The sequence below is a fragment of the Stenella coeruleoalba genome (assembly GCF_951394435.1).
Source record: "Stenella coeruleoalba genome assembly, chromosome: 14".
Lineage (NCBI taxonomy): Eukaryota > Metazoa > Chordata > Mammalia > Artiodactyla > Delphinidae > Stenella > Stenella coeruleoalba.
The window spans coordinates 64,644,316-64,668,925 of NC_137160.1; the positions used below are offsets into that span (position 1 = coordinate 64,644,316).

General features: G+C 43.1%; 1 long non-coding RNA gene across 1 annotated transcript in view; it reads left to right on the forward strand.

Moving 5' to 3' along the window:
• Nucleotides 1–50: 50 nt before the first annotated feature.
• The window catches only part of LOC307197222, a 46,944-nt gene continuing 22,384 nt past the window's right edge, over nt 51–24,610 (forward strand). Inside the window, exon 1 of the long non-coding RNA XR_013831353.1 lies at nt 51–449. This is a non-coding gene — a long non-coding RNA (uncharacterized lncRNA). The remainder of the gene's footprint in view (nt 450–24,610) is intronic.

Genomic DNA, 24,610 nt, shown 5'->3' on the forward strand with positions numbered 1-24,610 from the left:
GCGCCCTCGGCACCCGAGAGCTCACGTGGGGACACGCCCCCTCCTCACACATCAGCAGCGCGCCTCCAATCAGCGCCCCAGGACGTCGCGGGTGGCACCGCCCCTTGCCCTTCCCGCCTCCTTCGGCACGCGCCGGCCCCGCCCCGTCCACAAGGGACGCAGGAGTCTCGCGCGTCAGCGCTGTGGCTCCCGCTGGCCTGACTGCCTGACTGACCGTCCGCCAGCCGCCCTCAGAGGCCCTCGCTCAGGTGCCCGGGCCGCGTGCTTGTCTCTCGCTCTCCTCACCTCAGGTTCCCGCCCCGAGGGTCGGGACGGAGGACGCAGAGAGGCGGCGAGAGTGGCCAGGATGCGGCCTGCAGGACTGCGGCGGGCCTGAGGTGAACGGACCGTTGCGGGGCCTTCCCGTCAAGCCCTCAGGCTCCAGCGCAGCGCCCGGGACGCAGACGGAGGTACAGGGCGAGCTGAGCCCCGGGCCGGAGGCCTCACTACTGCCTTCCGGGGCCAGGTTTCTAGAGTTGAGGGGCCGGGCCGCGTGCCCCCACCCAGGGACCCTCACGCCGTCATGGGGCTGATACCACCAAGCGCGGGGCGGTCCGCGCGGGGCGGGCGGGCGAGTGGCTAGGTGTCCTCATGGCCCCCTGGGGGGGGTTGGGGCCGCCGCCCAGAGGCCACGGTGGGCCCCCCCAGAACCCGAGGAGCCCCCAGGCCTGGCCCACCCGGCCCGACGGGGCAGGCGCTGGCAGGGACAACCTGGTCAGCCACCTGCAGGCCTTGATACCCCAGGCGCGGGGCTTCTGTTGCTTCTCTGTGGACCGGAATCCCGCTGCCGAGCGGGGTTGTTTAAACATCAGATAAGATGAACACACAGGGAGCTCAGAGTAGGTGCTGTGGGGCCCAAGGCTTTAGAGACGTTACAGAAGCCTCTCACGCACAGGTTTGGGTCATTGATTTAATGCATGTTCACGGGCAGTTTCCAGTATCTGATGGAGCCGCATTTCAAGAATGCAGACTTTGAAGGCTTGCTGTGTCTGAGGCTCCGAGATAAGGGCATTGCACAGAGCAGCAAGACCTAGTACCTTTCCTCTGTGATTTAAGGTAGGGACAAACTTTGTAATTACTGCAGATTTAAATAATTCGGTGTGGAAACGGTATACTAGGTGCCGTGGAGCTCAGAGGAAGGGGTGATTTCTGGCTTAGAAGGGGAAATCGTTTAAGGCCTCAAAGGAGAGGATTCATTGCCGACTCAAAATGCCTCAGAGGGAATTTGAACCCCCCTTCTTCCGCCCTGCTCTTGTCTTCTGTATGGTATTTCCTAGTTTAGTTAATGGCCTTGTTGCCCACTCATTTGCTAAGCCTTTGGGAGTCATCCCCAACTCCTCCATGTTCTTTTTTTCCCCCATGCAATCAACTTCTGCTAAATTTATCTCCTGACTTTTGCTAAAATCCTTCCTTCTCCCACCTCATGCCTGCAGTATGTCATCTTTTGCTTGAATTGCTGCCAGTCTTCTAACTTTACTCCTTACCTCTGATGTCTATCCTTAGTTGTCCCTCTAAAACTAACATGTTTTTTTGTTTTTTTTTTTTTGCGGTACGCGGGCCTCTCACTGTTGTGACCTCTCCCATTGCGGAGCACAGGCTCTGGACGTGCAGGCTCAGCGGCCATGGCTCACGGGCCCAGCCACTCCGCGGCATGTGGTATCTTCCCGGACCGGGGCTCGAACCCATGTCCCCTGCATTGGCAGGCGGATTCTTAACCATTGCGCCACCAGGGAAGGCCGAGGTGTTACTTTTAAATTCACAATGTATGTTAATTTTAATCCTTAGGGAAGGTACTTAAGGTGCTGTGGACTCCGCTCATCAACATTTGGAAGATTTGAACGATTTTATGATCGTTGTTTGTGAGCAGTCCTTGCAAGGGCCATGACATGGAGACCCCATCTTCCTCTTTTCTCCTATGAACCAGAGGGACTGCCTATGACCTCATTTAGCCTTACAGCACACAAAAGCTTTTGCCTCTTTTTGTCCCATTTGATCCTCGCAGTAATACTGTGAACTATGGGGCAGGAGTTCTTGGTATTTGTCAGATTTCCAAGTTAAACATGATACTTACTGGAAATGAAAATACAGGCGCCAATATTTCACTTATAGTCAAGGGCGAAAAGATCTTAAGTGACCCGATTTCTAGGAAACTTTCTAAAGGTCCAGTGTCTGGGTTAACTTGTCCCTATATGGTGTTCCTTAGCTCAGAAGTCATAGTTCTTCTTTCTTTGCTAGAGTGTATTTTATTGTTAATATTATTATCCTTGTGTAGACTTTAAGTGGCTCACATGAAAGAGTTTCGGAATAACACACTCAAGCTGCCTGAAAATGGATTTTGTAGCAGGACAGGGCCAGCCCAGCCAAAATGGTGACATGGAATTTCACTGTCTCCTTTTGAGCAGTCTGAACTTTTGTCCCTTGTTTTTGCTTTGAGTCCCTTGCTTCTCCCCTCATCACTAATCCTGCCCATCCCTGCAAGGCCTTCTTTACTCCCAGTGAACTTTCATAGCCCATCTCTTTTTGGTTTTTTTTGGCTGTGTGGCAATGTGGGATCTTAGTTCCCCGACCAGAGATTGAACTCGCGTGCCCCTGCATTGGAAGCGCGGAGTCTTAACCACTGGACTGCCAGGGAAGTCCCTCATAATCCATCTTAATGTTAGCTGAGCAACAATAAAATGCAGTGATCACCTCCATTTTAGTGGGGGAGATCCTACAGAAGGAACCTCTGATGATGAAAGTGTCAGACATGAGAAAAAGCCCTGAGAGAAATATTTAAGTCAGGAGACCCCACCCCTCAGAAAACATTCAATGGCCTCATTTTTTCTGGAATATGACCTATCTGATACATCGTATACATTCCTATTGCTACTTATACATCTGTGTACAGGCTCTCACCATTTAAATTACTTCAACCAACATGATCAGTCTTCCTGCCTCCCAACTTCAAATTCCTCCTCAGCCTTGGTTCCCAGGGTGATCTGTTCTTCAGTGGCACTTCATTAGTTTAGGCCGAAGTCCTAGAGGGCATGGCATCAGGCCCTCTGATTTGGCCTCATCTCATGCTATAACTCTTCCCTGCCCATACTTTGGGCTCCAGCACTGTCAGACTGTTTCTAGTTGCACAAACCCTCCATACCTTTTCATGCCTGTGTCTTTGCTTGGCTTCTTCACCTAGTAAATTCTCACCCAAACCTTAAGATTCATCAGGTGTCTCCTCTTCAATAAATCCTTTCCTGGCTCCTCAGGCTTGCTTGAGTTCCCACCTCTGTGTTTCCATAATATCGAATCTGTTAAGTTTCTTGAGGATAGAAGTATGACATGTCTTTGGACAAATGATTGTTGAAGCAAATTGAACACCACATCAATATTATAAATGTTTATATAGTCATTTACCGGGTCCTTTTGTAGCTGTATATTTAGCCTGCTTTTTTTTTTAATTAATTATTTTGGCTGTGCCAGGTCTTGATGTGGCATGTGGGACCTTTTAGTTGCGGCATGCGAACTCTTTAGTTGTGGCATGCATGCAGGATCTAGTTCCCCGACCTGGGATCGAACCCACGCCCCCTGCATTGGGAGCATGGACTCTTACCCACTGGACCACCATGGAAGTCCCTTAGCCTGCTTTTTAAAAAGACCACCCTTAGCTGTGGCACATTCATAATCCTTTCCTTTCAGTAAGACTCTCAGCTGTCTTTAAACCCTGGTCATCTAGGACACAAGTAGTCCAAGTCCTTGAGTGGTTCCAATACCAGTATTGCTGTTGGGGGAAAGAAGTCCATCCTTAGGGGCTACTTCATATAGCATAGCTCTGTTTACTCGGAAGTTGCCAGTTCAGTATGTCATGATTCATCCCTCTCTGATTATCTCCTAGCCCATAGTCACTTGGATTAGGAGTTTGGCAGGATCTTTAGCCATCACATTCTTGAGTTGTAGATAACATACATCAGACCTCATTTTCAGAAATGTCCTACCTATAGGTAACAGAGAGCTGCCTACATGTATTTTGAGAAACAATATAGTATAACAAAGAACATTGAATTGGGTATATATAAATAAGTTCTAATCCTGGTTTTGGTATTAGGTAACTGCAGCTTTAGATAAATTACTTGATATCTCTTCCTAATCTATAAAGTTAAAGGTATTGGACTAATTCTCATAAATTTTATGATTTTATGATTGCTAGAGTTTGCATCTCTTAAGTGTTGTAACAACTTTTTATCTTTTCACTGAGACCTCTTTTTATCTGTATGGCAAGGGCAAGTAGAGCACATGTGGCTAACAGCTAATGGAGAACTCCTTGGATATTAGTGCCTTAAGGCCAGGACTGGGCCACCCTTGTGTTATCGAGTGCCATGGGAATTGCACTGGACTAGAAATCCAAGGACTTGGGGTTCACTCCTGGTTCTATGCCAGGACAAGTCATGACCTTTCTGGGTCTGTTTCTCCATCTATAAATGAGGATAATACCCACTCTACTTTCTTTGAACTAATCCAATAAGCTAAGTGGAAATATCTTTGAAAATCTTTATTGCTACAAGGTATTTTTAATCAGGGAAAAGGTATTTAGATATAATATTCCCATGGAAAATCATAAATATACCATCCTTAATGTACTGGATGCTTATCTTTGAGGTATTTTTTCCAGTGGTGGTAATGCCTTTGCATTGAATCATTTATGCTCTTTCCGCCAGTTCTTCTGGTAATAAATAGCATACATTTGAAAGACGAGTAATTTTAAAGAAGGCTGCATTCTGAGGGAAGCCATGAAATAAATCAAAGCTGACTAGCCTAAGCTGAAATCTAGTCCATGACCCATCACTGGTTTGTCTAATCATTTGGGCTAGCAAACTAAGTAAGCACAGGCTGGTGTATCATTAGGAATGCAAAATCCCAGGTTGAGTTTTTGGGACCCAGATTTCATGAAGTTTCAATGTGGTAAATGAATCTTCTTAAATGAACCTTCCTCTCTACTTCCTGCTCTCCCTAAAACAATTGTATACATATGCAGTGGGATTAGTAGCAATACGTGTGGCATTTAGGGGTATTTGGCGGATTATAAGCTCAGTGTGAGTCAGCAGTGTGTTGTAGCTGCAAAAAAGATGATATAGTCTTAGGTTGCATTATGAGAGGTATAGTGTCCAGAACACATCTGTAATCTGTCTTGCTCTGGGCTAGATACGAGGCATGTAGATCATCTTGAATACATCCAGAAAAGAAAGAGATGATGTTGGTGAGAACATCTAACAGCAACAAATTGTTGAAGGCACTAGCAAAACAAAGCAGACAAACTCAGGAAGGATATTGTCACTTTATTCAGATATCTGAAGGGGGCCATGTATAAGAGGTTTATATTTGTTCCATATGGCCCTAAGGAGAGGAGCTGGAGTCAATGGATAGAAACTCAGGGAGGCATATTTCAGCCCCAGTTATTTCCAGCAGGTGATTCAAAGGTGAAATTGGCTGCCTCTGCAGACAGTGAGTTCTCAGTCGTTCTGAGTATTCAAGTATGGTCCTGATGACCACTTGGTGGGAGTGTTGTAGAAGAAAGTCAGTCATCAGATGGGTAGTTGAACCAGATAGTCCATGATTTGTATGTATTGCTTTAACATGAACCAAAAAAAACTTAGGGATATTAAATCCAAAGAGCCACAAACAGACCATAGACCAATACAAGATAGTTTGGTATCTGAAGAAGTGAAAGTCAAGAAGAGTGCTCTTACTGAAGAACCAGGTGATGGGAAGATTGTAGTAGTAGTAGTAGTAGTAGTAGTAGTAGTAGTAGTAGTACTAGTAGTATTTGTTGTAGTGTATTTGTTTGGTTTGGTTGGTTTTAATGGAAAAGGACCAATTTTTTAAAAATTCATTTATTTTTGGCTGCATTGGGTCTTCGCTGCCGTGTGTGGGCTTTCTCTAGTTGTGGTGAGCAGGGGCTACTCTTCATTGTGGTGTGCAGGCTTCTCATTGTGGTGGCTTCTCTTGTTGCGGAGCACGGGCTCTAGGTGCGCGGGCTTTAGTAGTTGTGGCTTGCAGGCTCTAGAGTGCAGGCTCAGTAGTTGTGGCGCATGGGCTTAGTTGCTCTGTGGCATGTGGGATCTTCCCGGACCAGGGCTTGAACCCATGTCCCCTGCATTGGCAGGCAGATTCTTAACCACTGTGCCGCCAGGGAAGTCCAAGGACCACTTTTATTGCTAGTAGTATGGACCTAGATTCTGGGACCTAATAGTGACAGGAGTTTTGGTCCCAGAATCAGAGGATGAAACAACTATCTTGTGGTAGGAAAGAGTAATTTCAACTTGGAAGTGGTTGTATCTGGGGATCAGTTAGGGGAGAAACACTGTAGTGGAATTAAGAGACTAGGCAGGTACAGCCCAGGGGTGAAACAAGTGTTTAGAAAGAATTAGATATTTGTTAAGCCAGACCAAACAGATTTGTGGTACTCTACCATCTATAGGTAACTGGTGTCTCAAAATCCTTAGCACTGAAGCCAAGCAGAATTTGTGCTCTGAGAGACTGTACTGTGTGTTAATTATCCATTGTGGAGGGTGTGCAGTATCGTAGTAAGGTGCCAGGTTCTCTGCCCCACCAACAACCTTACCACTAGCAAGTCCTGTCCTTAGTCCCAGAATCTGAGTTCCACTTCAGATTTCAACTTTGCTGCTAGCCCTGCCTGAATAATTAATGCCCCAAATCAAATAACTAGTCTGCCATGTTTGCGGCATTAAACCTGTTTGCACTATAGTTTAGTAACTGAATCTGGGTTTTGTTTCCTTAAATCCAGGTCTCTCTCTGGCATCCCAGTGCACTGCCCCTTTTAAACTTAGCACTGCCAAAGACTTGCATCTGGACTTTGAGTCTCATTCTGCTCACTGGGCCCTGCTAGCTGTTGCCAGATTCCAACACAGACTACTTCCTGCCACTGCCAAATCCCAGGACCCCAGAGACTCACCTTTGGGTCTCTGTGGGTGCTGCAGGTATAGGCTTCCATTCTCAAAGAATGAGGTACCCCCTTCATCATCAGGAGCCTTTCCTACAGTCCCAAATTTCTCCCTGATCAAGGGAGTTGGTCTGACCATGCCATCTACATGTGGGAGCCAAACTGATCCTGGCCTGTGCTCAGATCAGTCCACAGGAGGCTGTCTTCTATAATCAACCTCTGCACTCAATAGCCAGCAAGAGCTTTCTGAACGTGGTACCATGCATCCTCCTGGACCTCTAGGCGGTGCTTCCATGCTCCCCAGCCCCATCTCTGTTTACTTAACTTGGTACTTTTCCTGTCTAGACTCTGAAGAGTTAGTTTTAGCAGTCCATGGCAAGCTGCACAGCTTGTTTCACAAGGCTCGTATAGCCATTTAACATTTATTCTTTTCATTGGTTAGTTTTATAAACGTGTATTGAGTGAGCCAGACACTGTACCAGGCACTGGGGTCAAACATGAATAAGTCATATGGTGCTCGTTCTCATAATCATAATAATGGCTCCTATTTCTTGAGCACCTGCTGTGTGCAAGACACTGCTAGGCCTCTAAGTGACAGAATTCATAGGGGATGGGAGGTGTGTTGTGAGGGGGTAGGAGGAAAAGCTGGGTAGTTTGTATTACAGACATAAGACTCCAGGGACAGCACATGGTTAGTGCTTAATAAACAGTAGCTGTGTTTACAGTGTTAGGTGATAACATTACCAAAAGTGCCACACAGATCCAGAGGTGGGAGAACAAGCATCTGAGCCAGAAGGATGTGTGGAGGACACAGGAAGGTCAATCCAAGAAGGAGGAAAAGCAAGATTGCAAGCAGAAAAAGGTGACCGTTGCAGAGTAGCCAGTCTGTCTGGGGCACCAGAGTAGATAAATGGTCGCACTGTACCAGTGTACAGGAAGATAGCTCGAGTTCTAGAGACATGTGCTAAAGAAAGATTCTAGCCATGAAACCTTTTACTGTATTCACAGGAGAAAATGATTGCATGAAGTTGTAAAAACCGGAAGGGTAAGACAAGCCTGAAAATTATCTAATTAAAGGAAGGAAGATTGCAGACTGCTTAGTCACCTGAAGAGAGAGAGTAGACCTTACAAAATGAGAGGAGATGATTACATCACTTAAGTGAACATTGATCAACGTGTTTGGCAGGACAAGTGGAAATGTTTTTCTCTTAAATAATTCAAACCTGCAGGCTTCCAACCCAGCTTAAGATAGTATAATCATCTGTTATATATAAATGTGGATGGTGTTCCAGTGGTGAAGGAGTAGAATTTAAAGGAGGAATAAGTAAAACTTTCTGTATTCAACAGAGGGTGCTTGAATAAAGCCCTGATGGCAAATACACGAGAACCTTCAGTTGAACACATTATCTGAGGAGAAGAAATTACTATTTGCTTGTTGACGTGGATTGTAACATACGTAAACCACATGATATAATCAGGGGAGTCAGGCCTGATGATTTAAAGACATTTCTATTTCTAATGTTCTGTGTTTCTATAAGGTAGACTTAATTCAATATCTATGACAAGTTTTCATGGCTGGTTGTTCATATTTTCCTAAATTAGTAGATACAGAAAGTGGTTGGGAAAAAAATTAAAGGAGTATTAAAATCATGGCCATATGAGATAAGATTATATAGTAATGATACTGTTTAATAATGCTCCCATACATTGAGTTATTTTATCAAAAGCAACGTGATACAGTGGTAAAATCATAAGTTTTAAATTTTCCAACTCTGCTATGTATTTTATAACCCTGAGCAAGTTGCTTAACTTTTCTGGACCTTCTTTTATTCTTCTTTAACATAAGATGATAATACTTGCTTCTGTGGCTTCTTCAAGGATTAAATGAAAAGTGGGTCTGTGAAATAATTAGCAGTATGATGCCCCACTCTTGGTAGGGGCATCCCTTCCCTGCAGTGATGTAGCTAGTTCTCAGAATATTTGGAAAGCCTCTCTGGAAGTTGCCTACAGTCTGTGGCACAGCTTCTGGAACAGCTTTACTGCTGCTAAGTGTTTGTTTTTGTTTTTGTTTTTTTGAGGGTAGATTTTATTTTTGAAAAAACAAGAGCTAAATTATTGAGTGATGAGGTTGGAGGTGTTAACAGAGTGTGATGGTAAAGTTTGGATTGTAGATTGACCCTGAAAGCAGCTCCAACAGAGAAGTTCCAGAGAAGTGTTGAGCAAAAACAGCATTTTTGGAATCAGTTTTGGACAGATAAGTTCTTGTGTGTTTAAACTTCAGCTTTGTTATGTTATAATCACACTTCATTTCTGTGGAAAGGATGAGGCAAGACAGAATTGTTAATAGAGACTAGCAGAATGTGAGGAGAAAATAAAACCACAGGAAATACGTAGAGTTCAACCTAATGGCACAGAGTTCATTAAAATGTTTTAAAATTCTTTCGTTATGTACAACTCAAGCCTGGGTGCTAACAATGTAAAAAATCTAATTTCTAAATCTGACTATATTAAGGCCTATTACATTCTCCCAGAGCTGAATGGTCCTACTTTGTCTTCAACTCAGTATACCTTCAAATGAATTTATCTTTCTCTTACTAATGTCCTTCTCTCAGTTTCCCAGACTTAAAAATGTGTCTGATTCTCTTTTTCTTACATTAAACCTTTTCTGCTTTAGAATGGTTTGCATTCTGCCTCTTTTCCAGTCTTACTGCATCCACCATCATCACCTCACTTGCTGGATCTTGCCTGAATCACTGTATTAGCTAGGAAGCTAATTTCTCCAATTTCAGTGTTTTTGTCTCCTGTAGAGCCTTTTACTTTTAACCTAATACTTTTAGATTAATTTTCCTAAAATAACTCTCCCATCTTGTGTATATATTTGTTACATTACCTAACACATTGACGTATAAGTAATTGTTAATGAGGTAATCATTTGTGCCCCTGTCTCTGTTTGGACTTGAGATCTTTGAAAGCCGGAGTTATTTTCTTTATCTTTGCCTGTAGCGCTTAGGGGCTTACACACAGCTGTGTGGCCCCAAGCAAATTATTTATGGCTCTGTGTCTCATTTTCCTCATCTGCAAAATGGGGATAATAGTGTCTGTCAAAGGATTGCTGCATTAAAAGAGTGTGTTTGCGTGTATATCAAAAGTAGCTTTTGTATTATTATAGTTTTTGTATATGACAGTTTTTTTTATTGTTAGGGCACTCAAAAAAGTTACTGCTTTCTTACTCTGGGCAAACTCCTTTTTCCTTGACCTTTGAGGGCCTCTTTTTTTTTTTTTTAATTTTATTTATTTTTGGCCGCGTTGGGTTTTTGTTGCTGTGCACGGGCTTTCTCTATTTGCGTTGAGCGGGGACTACTCTTCATTGCGGTGTGCAGGCTTCTTTCTCATTGCGGTGGCTTCTCTTGTTGTAGAGCACAGGCTCCAGGGCGTGGGCTTCCGTAGTTGTGACACACGGGCTCAGTAGTTGTGGGGCACAGGCTTAGTTGCTCTGCGGCACGTGGGATCTTCCCGGACCAGGGTTTGAACACATGTCCCTTGCATTGGCAGGCGGATTCTTAACCACTGTGCCACGAGGGAAGTCCCAAGGGTCTCTGTTTTCTGACCCACCTATTCTCTCCAGGTTAGTCTCATTGGTCCCCAGCATAATTTCCCACTCCCATTAGGCCCATCCTTTCAGATCCTCGGGAAGCCTCTTCTCTGTGAGGTCTTCACCAGAAGTTCCACCTTATACTGACCTGTCTCTCTTCTGAGCTCCTCTGGTATTCAGAGTTTGTATCTCAGTTTAGGTACTTAATAGTTTCTTGTGTTTGTTTTGTCTCTCTAAAAAGAGTATAAGCTCCTAGAGGACAGGGACCACATCATATTTCTTTCATAGTCTCTACATGCCATGATTCTGGGTTTATATTCATATAATAAGCTTTCTTGATGCATATTTAATGTACTCTACTAGGCAATGGGATACAGTAATTAATAAGAGGTGCCTTCATTCTAATGGGGAGCTAGAGATATAAATATTCAGGATTTCACCTGGTCACGGCTATGGAAGGTTTTAGAGAAGATGATTAATATGCTCAGATCTATTAATTAGATAAATCACGGATCTGTGCAGAGGGTGAGCAGGGTGAGTAACTGGAAGTAACTGCAGTATAAGCTGAGACATGACAAAGTCCTGATCTAAGTAAGGCACTGGAAGTGGAGAGGGTGAATTCAGGAGATACTGTGGAAATAAAAATCAAAGAGATTTGTGACCACTCAAACACAGAGTATGGCGTGTGGAAGATAGGGATGTTCAAGATGAGTCAGGCTTCTTTCTTGAGCATTGGCTTAGTGGTGAAGCCATTTAGGAAACAGGAACCGTAAGTGAAAAAGCAAATTTGGAGATTAAGGTGCTCATGAAACCTCCAAAGAGAGATTCCTGTGAACAGTTGGGAACTCAGGTCTGGGGCCTAAGGATTGGAATTTGAACTAGAGAGAGCAGGAGTTGGAAATCTAAGCAAATAGTGATTGTTGAATCCATGGGAAGAGATCACCCAGAGACAGGATGCAGAAAGATGAGAGGTAGAAAATGGTGAGACAGAAAGTTCAGAGGACTTGGAGGAGATGCAGAAATGAGCAGGTCACCCGAGGTCAGAGTGCTGGGCAGCAGTTAATGCTGCAGTGGCGTCAGTTCACAAGTGTGTATTGAATTCAGAGTTTGGGAAAGTATTGAAATGGGCTGAGCTGGTCCCTAGTAGGGTTCAGTATATAGTGGCCAAAATGAATTGAATAGGGGGAAGGAAGGGCCAACAGTGAGGATAAACTGTGAATATGGTTGGAATGACAGGAAGGAGAAAGAACAGTTCATTGTTTGAGGATGAGTTAGGGCTTTTTGAAAAATGAAGGTCTTTGAACATTTTTTTTGTGAAAAGGGAAGGAACCGGAGGAGAGGAAGAAGGCAGTGTCAGTTGTGTGCTAGGTGGTCTGTTAACCCCTTTACATATTCTCTCGTTCCATTCTCATAATCACCGTGAAGTGGGGTCTCCTATCCACTTGACATATGGGGTCAGCTCAGTCAACAAACTTGACCAGAGAGATGAAGATTTGTTTGACTACAAAGACCAAACTCTTTCTACCACATGTTGCTCTTTCTAGGCTCTTACCCACCCGTTTATGATCTGTTGGTCCGGATAAAGAAGGGAGTTGGAAGGAATGGGGCCACGGTCATCGTGTTGAGACTGCCTGGGGTGCAGTGTGGACACCCTCTCCATGACAGGAGGCAGGATGTGAGGAAGAACCTGTGCAGAGCGGGAACTGAAGATGGACACACGGGAGCTGAGGGGACATAACGAGCCTTAGTGGTCATCTCTTAAGAGGGAGGGGCAGGGAAGGATAGTGAGGAGATCAAAAGCACTTACTGGATGATTGACAATTAGAAATCATAGCTGAATAGCAGTGTTTAAAATGCTTTGGTAAAAGAAGGGAAACTTGGCTAAAAGATTTCAAAGATTAAAAAAAAATCCTGTCTGGGCTTCCCTGGTGGCGCCTGCCGATGAGGGGGGCGCGGGTTCGTGTCCTGGTCCCGGAGGATCCCATGTGCCGTGGGGCGGCTGGGCCCATGAGCCGTGGCCGCTGGGCCTGCGCGTCTGGAGCCAGTGCTCCACAACGGGAGGGGCTGCAGCGGTGAGAGGACCGCTTACTGCAAAAAAAAAAAAAAAAAAAAAAAAAAAAAATCCTGTCTGAAACTGCTTTCACTTTCTTGGGATTTAAAAAAAAGGAGAAGGCAAAAAGGAGCCAAGTTAAAGAAAAGAAAAAAAGTCCCTAAAAAAGGGTAGGAAGAATTGAGGGATCAATAATTTATAGAAAAAGTCTGTGAAAGTATTTTTATGCTTATATATAGTTCCAATCCCTAAAAAATAAGGAATAAGATAGCAAAGAACTCCACATCCTTAAGGTGAATCAGAGAACCCGAGGCCTTCTGTACAGCAGAGAGAGCATTGAACCCTGGAGTAGAGAGACCAGCCTTGAATCCTGGCTCTGTCACTAGGCAATTCCCATCCTTCTCACTAGGTCTGTTTTCTCAGCTGCAGAATTTGGGAGTTGTTCTGTGATATCTAAAGTGCTTTTGAGTTCGGAATATCTGCACTGGTGTTGGATACAGTATGACATAGTGGTTAGGAACACAGACTCTGGAGTCAGAGTTTAATGTACAGTATTGTAATTGTAGATTGTAGATGCTGTTATTCTGATACCCTTTTTGCCGCCACTGAGAGCACACTACTCTGCACCTACATCTTGCAAGGAACAGAAGGTAAATGGAATTAACCAGTTGGAGTTTGCCAGGTTCCCCTTTGGGAAAGGAATGAAAGGAATCTTCAAGGATTTGAGTAGTCAGGACCTCTGGGTTATGATTCAGCTGCAGTCAACTGTCAAATTTTCCCACAGCTCAGTGGAAAGTCACTGAAGGCTCCATGAAAGCAGTGCCACCCCTCCTTCAGTGCTTCTCTTCTAGGACGCACCGCCAACCCTGGAGGTCTGAGTCTGTTGGTATCCCAGCAGGGAGAGGATCTAAGCAGGTCTGGTAGACTCACCATCCAAAGTACTCATGTCTGCCATTGCTTCTGCTTTATCAACAATGCTGAAAGACTCAAGCCTGTGAGAGTTTGTTATCAACCCAACTGTGGGGCATCAAAGAAGAAAAGTTTGGGGTCCAGATTATTTTCCTAGGCAGGAACAGTGATGTAGTAACTGTCAGGTTATTTTGGAATTCAAAATCTCATGTCTCCATCATCCATGCTATTCCCTGCCTCTCTCTGTGGGTAAAGTTAAGATTATGGATGCTACCTCATAAGATAACATACGTTAGTGATAGTCACAAAGATTTTCACGTTTTCTCAAATTACCCCAACAGAAGCTTCCTCTCTATGTAACTGGCCATAGTTCCACAAAAGTGGAAGCATCTACACATCTGCTTATAGTTCTGACATCTTTTGAAATCTTCTCAGATCACTTTCCCAAATTTGAGTTCAGTGTTCCTTTTATGAATTGAATGTTTCTCAAGCTTCGTGCTTTTACCCGTGCAGAGGAAACTTTAGTTAGCCCTAGCATGATGTTCATCATGATATTCAAGTAACAGTTGGTGATCTGGGCCAAAGCTCCTTTTATTTCTTATGGTTCTCTTTTCAAGAGCAAACAGGGTAGGTCCAAATCTAGCCTGGATTTTCCTTTGCATTGAGGTCTACTCAGTATAAGAATAGAATTCGAAACCTAGGTCTCTTGTCGAAGTGTGAACTCCCTTTATGGCTAACCTCAAACTTGACACTGGGTGCCATTCATCAACATTGTTATGACATTGTTTATCAGAACATACTTCTTGATAGCATTTTAGTGGTTCTGGCACCTCCAACCTGAAAATTTCTGCCTTTGGCCTCACTACTTCTCTGTATACTTCTTTGTCTTTAGGTAGATCATTGGGGTGCCTGCCCTTTGCAGAATAATCTACTCCATGGTGCTTGAAATGCCATATAATTTACAACATTTTTTAGGTAAAGAAATTGAGGCCCAGAAAAGGTAATTGATTTGCCCAGGTTCATATAAGCACTCATCAACAGAGGTCAAGCCCAGAATGCTGACTTCTCTAAATCCTGCTCCATACTGACTGTGTTAAACAAGCAAGCATCTTCTTTTAAAGGAGAGGTTAGGATGAGTGGAGGGGATAAGACCCTCCATGAAGAAAGGACAGGGCTGAAGGAGGTTAGAACCCAGGCAGGGGTAGGGCACTGTGTAGGCAGAAGGCCCAGGGAAGCTGTGGGTGCCTGGCTGTAGGGGGAGCAGAGGTGCCACTGGTTGAGAAAAGGGCACAGAGAGTTAGGAGACCACCACCACACACTTGGCCTGCTTGAAAAATCTCACCCAGCCAAACAGATACAACAGCCTGTCCAGTTCTTATTATTTCTACAGCTGTGATTTAGCTGCTGCTTATCTTTCCTCTAGGAGATTCCTTGGAATGAAACCAATGGGAGATTAGGGTTTGGGAGAGTCTCATCAGAGCAGATGGGCCAGCAGCAGCCAGAAAGCTTGTTGCCTTTGGCTGAGAGCACCATCCTGGATCTGAACGTCTTGTGAGTAAACCCCAGCAGGCCCAGCCTTAGGCCCGAGTGAAATTGTACTGCTTCTCCTTGAAGAAGGACCTTGTGTACTCCCACATCTTCCCTCCCCTCTTGCTGATGTTGAAAATCACGTTCTCAGAGAACTCTTCAACCTAAAATCATGGTGCCGTTAGCAGCCCCCAGGCGGATGGCTTCTTAGTGCTTTAGGTCCCTGGGTATATTTGGAAGTAATACTGCAGGGAAGGTCAGGAGACCTGGGTTCTGATTCTTACCCAGCCACTAATTTTCCTTGGGACCTTAGGCATATTGTTCCTCCCTAGGGCACAGTTTCCTCACCTGTAAGGTTGTTTATAATAATATTAGCTCAGTTTATGAAATGCTCACTATTTTCTACCAGACATAACCTCATTGAATTCTTTCAGTAGTCCTATGAGATAGGTACTGTTATTGTCCCATTTTACAGATAAGGAAACTGAGGCTTGGAATTCTCATACCCTGCCATCCTATTTCAATTGCCAGTCCCCACCCCTGACCAACACTCCTTTCTCTGCTTTATTTTAGCCATAGCATTTATTACCACCTGAAATATTACATATTTTACTTTTTTGTTTGCCCTCTCCCCCTACAAGACTGTAAGCTCCATTAGGGAATGGATTTTGTCTTGTCGTCGTTGTTGTTGTCATCTATTTGCTGTGTTCCCAGGGCCTAGAATAGTGCCTGGCACACAACAGGCATTCCAATATTGGTTGAATGAAAAAAATGAATGAATGAATTCTTGATAGGAGTATATATTGGTAGACGCTAGAGAAATCGATTTAGAAATGTTAATATTTAACATGCATTAACCTTTTGAACCTATAATACCAGAACTAGGAATTTATTCTGTTGATGATATATTCATGCCTGTGTTTAAAGCCATAAGTGCAAGGATGTTTCCTGCAATACTGTTTGCCATAGAAAAAGGCTAGAAACAATCAAACCGTTCGTCAATGAGGGAACTCATTAAGTAAATTGTGATAGCTCCCTATAGTGGAATTCTGTGCAGAAGCAGAAAAGAATGAAGTAAATTTGCGTGTGCTGATATGCAACAACCTGAAATATGTTAGTAAGTGAAATTAAGCAGAATCCAGAGCAGAACATCACTTCACCCATTTGCGTTAAAAGAAAAAGATATGATAGATTTCAAAATATACTTATGTCTGGACTGTTTCTAGAAGGAGAAACAAGAAATAGTTGCCTCTGGGGAGGGGACCAGATTCTGGCTTGGATTGGAGTATTTTCTCCAGTCTCTCACTCTTGTAGTATACTCTTTTTTTTTTTTTTTTTTAGCAGTTTTATTGAAATACAATTCACCCATTTAAAGTGTATAATTCAGTGAGTTTTGTAATATTACATTATTAATTTTTAAAATTGTGGTAAATATATATAACAAAATTTGCCATTTTAACCATTTTAAGGTATACAATTCAGTGGTATTAACTACATTCACAGTACTGTGCAATCGTCACCACTGTCTATTTCCACAGCTTTTTTAGTCCTCAAATAGGAACTCTGTAACCTTTATAGCATAGTCTTTTTTTTTTTTTGCTGCGTTGGGTCTCTGTTGCTGCGTGCAGGCTTTCTCTAGTTGCAGCAGGCGGGGGCTATTCCTTGTTGTGGTGCGTGGGCTTCTCATTGCAGTGGCTTTGGCTTCACTTGTTGCAGAGCACAGGCTCTAGGTGCGTGGGCTTCAGTGGTTGCAGCATGAGGGCTCAGTAGTTGTGGCTCGCAGGCCCTAGAGTGCGTGGGCTTCAGTAGTTGTGGCACGTGGGCTCAGTAGTTGTGGCATGCAGGCTCTAGGGTGCACGGGCTTCAGTAGTTGTGGTGTGCAGGCTCAGTAGTTGTGGCTTGCAGGCTCTAGAGCACAGGCTCAGTAGTTGTGGCACACGGGCTTAGTTGCTCTGCGGCATGTGGGATCTTCCTGGACCAGGGATTGAACCTGTGTCCCTTGTGTTGCCAGGTGGATTCTTAACCACTGCGCCACCTAGGGAAGTCCCTGTTATATACACTTCTTTATTTTTCAGACTTCACATATAAGTGATAAAAAAGAGTATTTATCTTTTTCTGTCTGAGTTATTTCACCAAGCATAATGCTTTCTAGGTTCGTATACATTGTTGCAAATGGCAAAATTTCATTCTTTTTATAGCTGAATAATATTCCATTTTATATACACACACACACACACACACACACACATACATACACACACACGCATATCTTCTTTATCCATTCACCTGTTGATGGACACTTATGTTGTTTCCATATCTTGGCTGTTGTAAATAATGCTGCTATGAACATTGGGGTGCATGTATCTTTTCAATGAGTGTTTTCATTCTCTTCATATATATATATATATATATATATATATATATATATATACCCAGGAGTGGAATTGCTGGATCATATGGTACTTCTATTTTTAGCTTTTTGAGGAACCTCCATACTGTTTTTCATAGTGGCTACACCAAACTACATTCCCAAAAAAAGTGCATAAGGGCTCGCTTTTCTCTATGTCCTTGCCAACATTTGTTATTTGTGGTCTTTTTGGTGATAGCTGTTCTGACAGGTATGAGGTGATATTTCATTATGGCTTTGATTTGCATTTCTCTGATGAGTAGCGATGTTGAGCATCTTTTCATGTGCCTGTTGACCTCTATATGTCCTTTTTGGAACAATGTCTTTTCAGGTCTTCTGCCCATTTCTTTTTTTCTTTTTTTAAAAAATTTATTTGTTTTATTTATTTATTTTTGGCTGCGTTGGGTTTTTGTTGCTGTGCGCGACTCTAGTTGCGGTGAGCGGGGGCTACTCTTTGTTGCGGTGCACGAGCTTCTGTTGCAGTGGCTTCTCTTGTTGCAGAGCACAGGCTCTAGGCGCCCGGGCTTTAGGAGTTGTGGCTCCTGGGCTCTGGAACACAGGCTCAGTAGTTGTGGTGCATGGGCTTAGTTGTTCTGCAGCATGTGGGATCTTCCTAGAGCAGGGCTCAAACCCGTGTCCCCTGCATTGGCAGGCAGATTCTTCCCCACCAGGGAAGCCCCTTCTGCCCATTTCTTAATCACGTTGTTTGTTTTTTGGGTATTGAAGTGTATGAAGTGTTTATGTGTTTTGGATAATAACCCCAATTGGTCATACAATTTGCAAATATTTTCTCCCATTTAGTAAGTTGTCTTTTCATTTTGTCAGTGGTTTCCTTTGCTGTGCAAAAGCTCTTAAGTTTAATTAGGTGTCATTTATTTTCAATTTTATTTCTTTTGCCTTAGGAGACAGGTCCAAAGAAATATTGCCATGATTTATGTCAAAGTTATGTCTGCCTATGTTCTCTTTTAGGACTTTTATGGTTTCAGATCTTATATTTAGGTTTTTAATCCATTTTGAGTTTATTTTTGTATATGATGTGAGGAAATGTTCTAACCTCATTCTTTTACATGTAGCTGTCCAGTTTTCCCAGCACCACTTATTGAAGAGACTGTCTTTTTCCCTATTATATATTTTTGCCTCCTCTGCTGTAGATTAATTGACCATAATTGTGTGCGTTTATTTCTGGGCTCTCTATTCTGTTCTCTTGATCCATGTGTATGTTTTTGTGCCATTACCATGCTGTTTTGATTACTGTAGCTTTGTAATATAGTCCGAAGTCAGGGAGTGTTACATCCAGCTTTGTTCTTTTTTCTCTCACTAGTAGTAAAATTGAATTTGTAATAAAAAAAAAAACTCCCAGCAAACAAAAGTGCAGGACTGTACAGCTTTACAGGGGAATTCTACCAAACATATAAAGAAGAGTTAATACCTATCCTTCTCAAATTATTCCGAAAAATTGGAGAGGATGGAATACTGCCAAATTCATTCTACAAGGTCACCATTATTCTGATACCAAAACCCGAAAAAGACAACACAAAAAAGGAAAATTATAGGCCAAACTCTCTGATGAACATAGATGCAAAAATCCTCAACAAAATATCAGCAAACTGAATTCAGTAAATTACAGAAAGGATCACACACCATAATCAGGTGGCATTTATCCCAGGGACCTAAGGATGGTTTCAACGTATGCAAATCAATTAGTGTGATACAGCACATTAACAAAAGGAAAGATAAAAATCACCTGATCATCTCAGTAGATGCAGAAAAACCATTTGATAAAATTCAACATCCATTCATGATAAAAACTCTCATCAGAATTGGTATAGAGGGAACATATCTCAACATAATAAAGGCCATTTATGACAAACCTACAGCTAACATCATACTCAACAGTGAAAAGCTGAAAGTGTTTCCTCTAAAATCAGGAATAAGACAAGGATGCCCACTCTTGCCACTTCTACTTAACATTGTCCTGGATGTCCTAGCCAGAGTAATCAGACAAGAAAAAGAAATAAAGGGCATCCAAATTGGAAGGGAAGAAGTAAAACTATCACTATTTGCAGATGACATGATACTATATATAGAAAATCTTAGTCTCCACCAGAAAACTATTAGAACTAATATAAATGAATTCAATAAAGTTGCAGGATACAAGATTAATATACAGAAATCTGTTGCTTTTCTATACATTAATAATGAACTATCAGAAAGAGAAAGCAAGAAAATAATTCTGTTTAAAATTACATCAAAAGAATAAAATACCTAGGAATAAACTTAACCAAGGAGATGAAAGATCTATACTCAGAAAACTATAAAACATTGATGAAGGAATTTGAAAATGATACAAAGAAATGGAAAGATATCCCATGTTCTTGGATTGGAAGAATTATTATAGTTTAAATGTCTGTACTCATTAAAGCTATAGATTTAATGCAGTCCCTATCAGAATATTCATGACATTTTTCATAAAACCAGAACAAATAATCCTAAAATTTATATGGAACTACAAAAGACCCCAAATTGCCAAAGCAATCTTGAGAAAAAAGAATGTAATATTTGATTGTTTAAAATCATGTGCATGGGCTTCCCTGGTTGCGCAGTGGTTAAAAATCTGCCTGCCAATGCAGGGGACATGGGTTCGAGCCCTGGTCCGGGAAGATCCCACATGCCGCAGAGCAACTAAGCCCGTGCACCACAACTACTGAGCCTGCGCTGTAGAGCCCGCAAGCCACAACTATTGAGCCCTTGTGCCACAACTACTGAAGCTTGTGTGCCTAGAGCCCGTGCTCCACAACAAGAGAAGCCACGACAATAAGACTGCGCACCACAACAAAGAGTAGCTCCCGCTCACTACAACTAGAGAAAGCCTGTGTGCAGCAACAAAGACCCAACATAGCCAAAAATAAATAAATAAAATAAATAAATTTATTAAAAAACTGTGCATGTATCACCTTTTAATTCTAAAAACTAATGTGAAAAAAGAAGTAAATCATGTTTAGAAAACTTAGTAACTTGTCTAAGATCCCACAGCTCCTACTCCATGGCAGCAACTACCAGTTTTATTATAAAATAATAAAAATACTTACAAAGAATCAAATTTTAGCCATCTTTCTGGGTACTCTAAGGGATGTTGGATATCATCCAACCCCTTCATTTTACAAATGAGATAACAGACTCACAGAGGTGAGGTGGCCACCCCAAGTCAGGCAGCTCATCTGTAGCAGTCCTCCCAATCCAAGGGACAGTATTCAGAGTAGGTCACAGAAGAGGTCTCTTGCTCCTTGACAAAAAGTGGGACTTGAATCCCTCCTGCCCCAAAGGGAATTAAGGAATCTCCCACTTGAGATCTCTCTTGTATGTCCCATGTACCTTTTCTGTCTAGTAGTAGGGAATGGGGCCATTGCACCCTGATAATAGTGTTTCTGTTTATCTAAAATTATGCAGCAAACCTTCAGGGCCTACCTCAATTTCTACTTCTAAGAAAATGTCTCTGATTGCCCTAGCACATCCAAATCCCCACTTGATTCTTAATTCTTATAAACATTATTATTTAAAGCATATAATTAGCAGTCAGAATGGTGTGAGACATTTTGTAGCTGTGTCAGTTTATGATTTTATTCTGCCCACTAGTGTAAGCTCCAGGAAGCCAGGAATTGGTGGTTGATTCCCTGTCATATGTACCCAGTAGATGAGTGATGGTTGATTGGGTTAACTGAGCTGTGCTGTTATGGAAAAAAAAAAAAAGCTATGGTATGAGATGTGAGTTCATCAAAGGGTTTCTGTTCGCCGCCTAGCAGAGACGCCTGTTGGATCACAGAACATTGGAATTGATGGAGGTTGCAAGTGTCCCTCAGTCACCAAAACCAAGTATGATCCTTCCTTTATCGTACTTACCTTGGCATTAATGACACCCTTATTTACATGACTAATTACAGTTCATCTTTTCCTCTTTTCCACTGCCACCAATAGACTTGAAATTCCATGAGAACATGGACCACGTCTGTCTAGATTCACCATCATATCTCTAGCACCAAGCCTGGTAACGTAGTAGGTGCTCAAAAAGTATTTGTTGAAGGAATGGATGAATGAATATATCACCTTGTTTTATAGATGAAGAAGCAGAGGTCCAAAGAGATTGGGCTTCTTAGTGACAAGACTGGGACAAGAAGTCAGGTCTCCTGCGTCCCAAGTGGGTTAGCATCCTTTCTATTGGGTCGGCCAAAAAGTTCGTTTGAGTTTTTCTGTAACATCTGATGGGAAAACCCAAATGAACTTTTTGGCTGACCTAATATTTTCCTTTGCATTCTGTCAGTATTGGAGTCTAGTCCAACCCTTTTGTTTCCAAATGGGAAACTGAGGCCCAGAGAGGGGAAGGACTCACCCAAGGTCACAGAAGAAGGCACCGGCAGAGCCAGGCCTAGAACTCAGTTCTCCTGACTCCTAAGCTAGTGCTCTTTCTTTGTAAAGGCGTAGAAAAAACAAAGCTGGATCGGGCTTATTGCCAAGCCCCTGTAGGAGGTCACATAGCCGAGCAGCTCTCAGAGTTCCTTGTCTATTCTTAGCCTGAACTTTTAGTGACTCTGGTCTTCAGCAGCCTTTTTCCCCTTTTTCCTTTGCATTTGGTTTTTTGTGTATATGTGGTATGTGTTTTAAATAAATGTGCTACGTGTAGGAAATGGGCTTCAGCACCGTCCTGCTACAGAGGCCCTGAAAAGAATAAACGTGAGAGAGGGGACCTGAGAAAACAATTAGCTTCCCTCCTCTGAAGTGACCCCAGTGCCCCAGAGCCACCCTCTCTGTTGCCTCTCACAACTGCCAACATAAGGCTAAGCTCCTCACACAATAAGAAGGAAATTGCCAGAAAGAATTTACAAGGAGGACTGACTGTTAGTATTAGCCACTGATGCCTCACATGGGTGAAGTCCAGAAATTAGCTCTTCCCAAGCTATAGTCCCTTTTCTAACTTCCACGTGTTTCCCACCTGCAAATCATTTATCTGTCAGCCACCAAATATGAACTAAAAGCCCATTTCTGCACAAAATTCTAGCCTCTCAAAACCTCTTTCTCTACTTTGCCAAATACTTGCTCTGAACAGGGACACACAAGAAATTTAAGCAGCTAGTGATCTTGGGTTACTTGGAATGGACCAGAGACACAGAGGATAGAAGGTAAGTAATGTTGCAAAAGTATAAAATGACCAATGATAGCAGCTCTACAAGGTCACAGGAGGTAGAAGTTGCTTTGGACTAGGCTAGGTGAAAGAAACCTCGGTGGGTAGTTTGAACCAGGTTTTGTGTGTTAGTTGTCTGTTGCTGTGTAACAAATTACCTCAAAACTTAGTGGCTTAGAGCAAAAACATATATTATCTAACAGTTTCTGTGGGTTAAGGATTGGGTCCAGCTTAGCAGGGTGACTTTGGCTCAAGGTCTTTTGTGAGGTTGTGGTCCAGCTCTCAGCCTAAAGTCTCAACAGGTCATAGAGGGGAACCCAGTTTCAAGCTCACTGAATTGGTCGTTGGCAGGCCTCAGTCCCTTGTGACACAGCCTCTCCACATGCTTCTTCAAGCCTTGGTGCTGGCTTCTCCCAGGGTGAGAGATTTAAGAGAGAGCAAGAGTGACCAAGATAGACACCGCAGCCCTTTTGTAACCTAATCTGAGAAGTGATATCCTATCACTTTTGCTCACTCAGTGGAAGCAAGTCACTATGTTCAGCCCACATACAAGGGTGTGAATACCAAGAGGCAGAAGTCATTGGGAGCCATCTTAGAGGCTGCCTACCACTCCTTGCTGGATGGATAGGATTTAAATAAGGTATAGAAAGCATTCCAGGTAGGGAATAAGCGTGAAAGCACAGAAGTTAGAAAGGTTTGACTGGGGTGATTTGGTTGGAGCAAGGCATTTTAGTAGGAGTGTAGGCGGTACCTGGAGAGGTTGTCTGGGCCCAAATTAAACTGGGTTTTCAAATGCCAGGCCACAGAGTTTTATTTCTATCCTCTGGCTCTTGTCTCTATTCTCCCACTCAACTGTAAGCTCTGTAAGTACAGGGACTATGTCTATTTTATTCTTTTTTTTTTTTTTTTTTTTTTTTTTTGCGGTACGTGGGCCTCTCACTGTTGTGGCCTCTCCCATAGCGGAGCACAGGCTCCAGACGCGCAGGCTCAGCGGCCATGGCTCACAGGCCCAGCCGCTCCGCAGCATGTGGGATCCTCCCGGACCGGGGCACGAACCTGTGTCCCCTGCATCAGCAGGCGGACTCTCAACCACTGCGCCCCAGGGAAGCCCCTATTTTATTCTTAGTATATCTCTGAGATTTACAGTAGAAGTTGGCATGTAGTAGGTGATCAATAACATTTGTTGAATGAATAAACCTATGAAGTCAGTGTGTAAGGAGAATACAGAGTGCCAGATTTGTCATTTTCATTCTGACAGGATTCAACATAATTACTTGTGGAGCTCCCAATCAAGATTCAAACATTGTCCCTTATTTCTAAGGTTCCACTATTCAAATTGCATAGCACACAGCAAAGAGGAAAGTTGAGCTTTAATCGTGTGCTACATCCTTCCCTTGGACTAAAAGCTCTTTAAACAGCTTATTCTGTTGAGTCTCAGAATCTTGGTACATAGGCAGAAGAAGACAAACTTGGTATCTAAGAGCAGACAAAGATGGTTTCACTCACTCAGCAGTTCAGGGACATAACCCACAAGTAGGCTGGGCAAGCTCCTAACACCTGGTCCTGACTACTTGCCATGCTGCCTCCTCCCTTTGCTGGCTTGCTGGAATGCCTCTGGGAACCACTTTTGTGTATTACCCTTCAGTGTGAAGGGAGAATCTGTTCTGGGGAGAGGAGTAAAGGCAGCAAAACTTAGGTGGAGTGTTAGTTTGCTCAGGCTGCCATAATAAAATGCCACAGCCTGAGGGGCTTAAACAATAGAAACTCATTTCTCATAGTTCTGGAGGCTGGAAGTCCAAGACCAAAGTGTCGGCAAGTTTGGTTTCTCCTGAGGCCTCTCTCTGTGCCTTACAGGTGGTTGTCCTCCCGCTGTGTCCTCACATGGCCGTTTCTCTGTGTGCGTACATCCCTGGTGTCTTTTCCTCATCTTACAAGGACAACAGTCCCGTTGGATTAGTACCCCACCCTTATGACCTCAT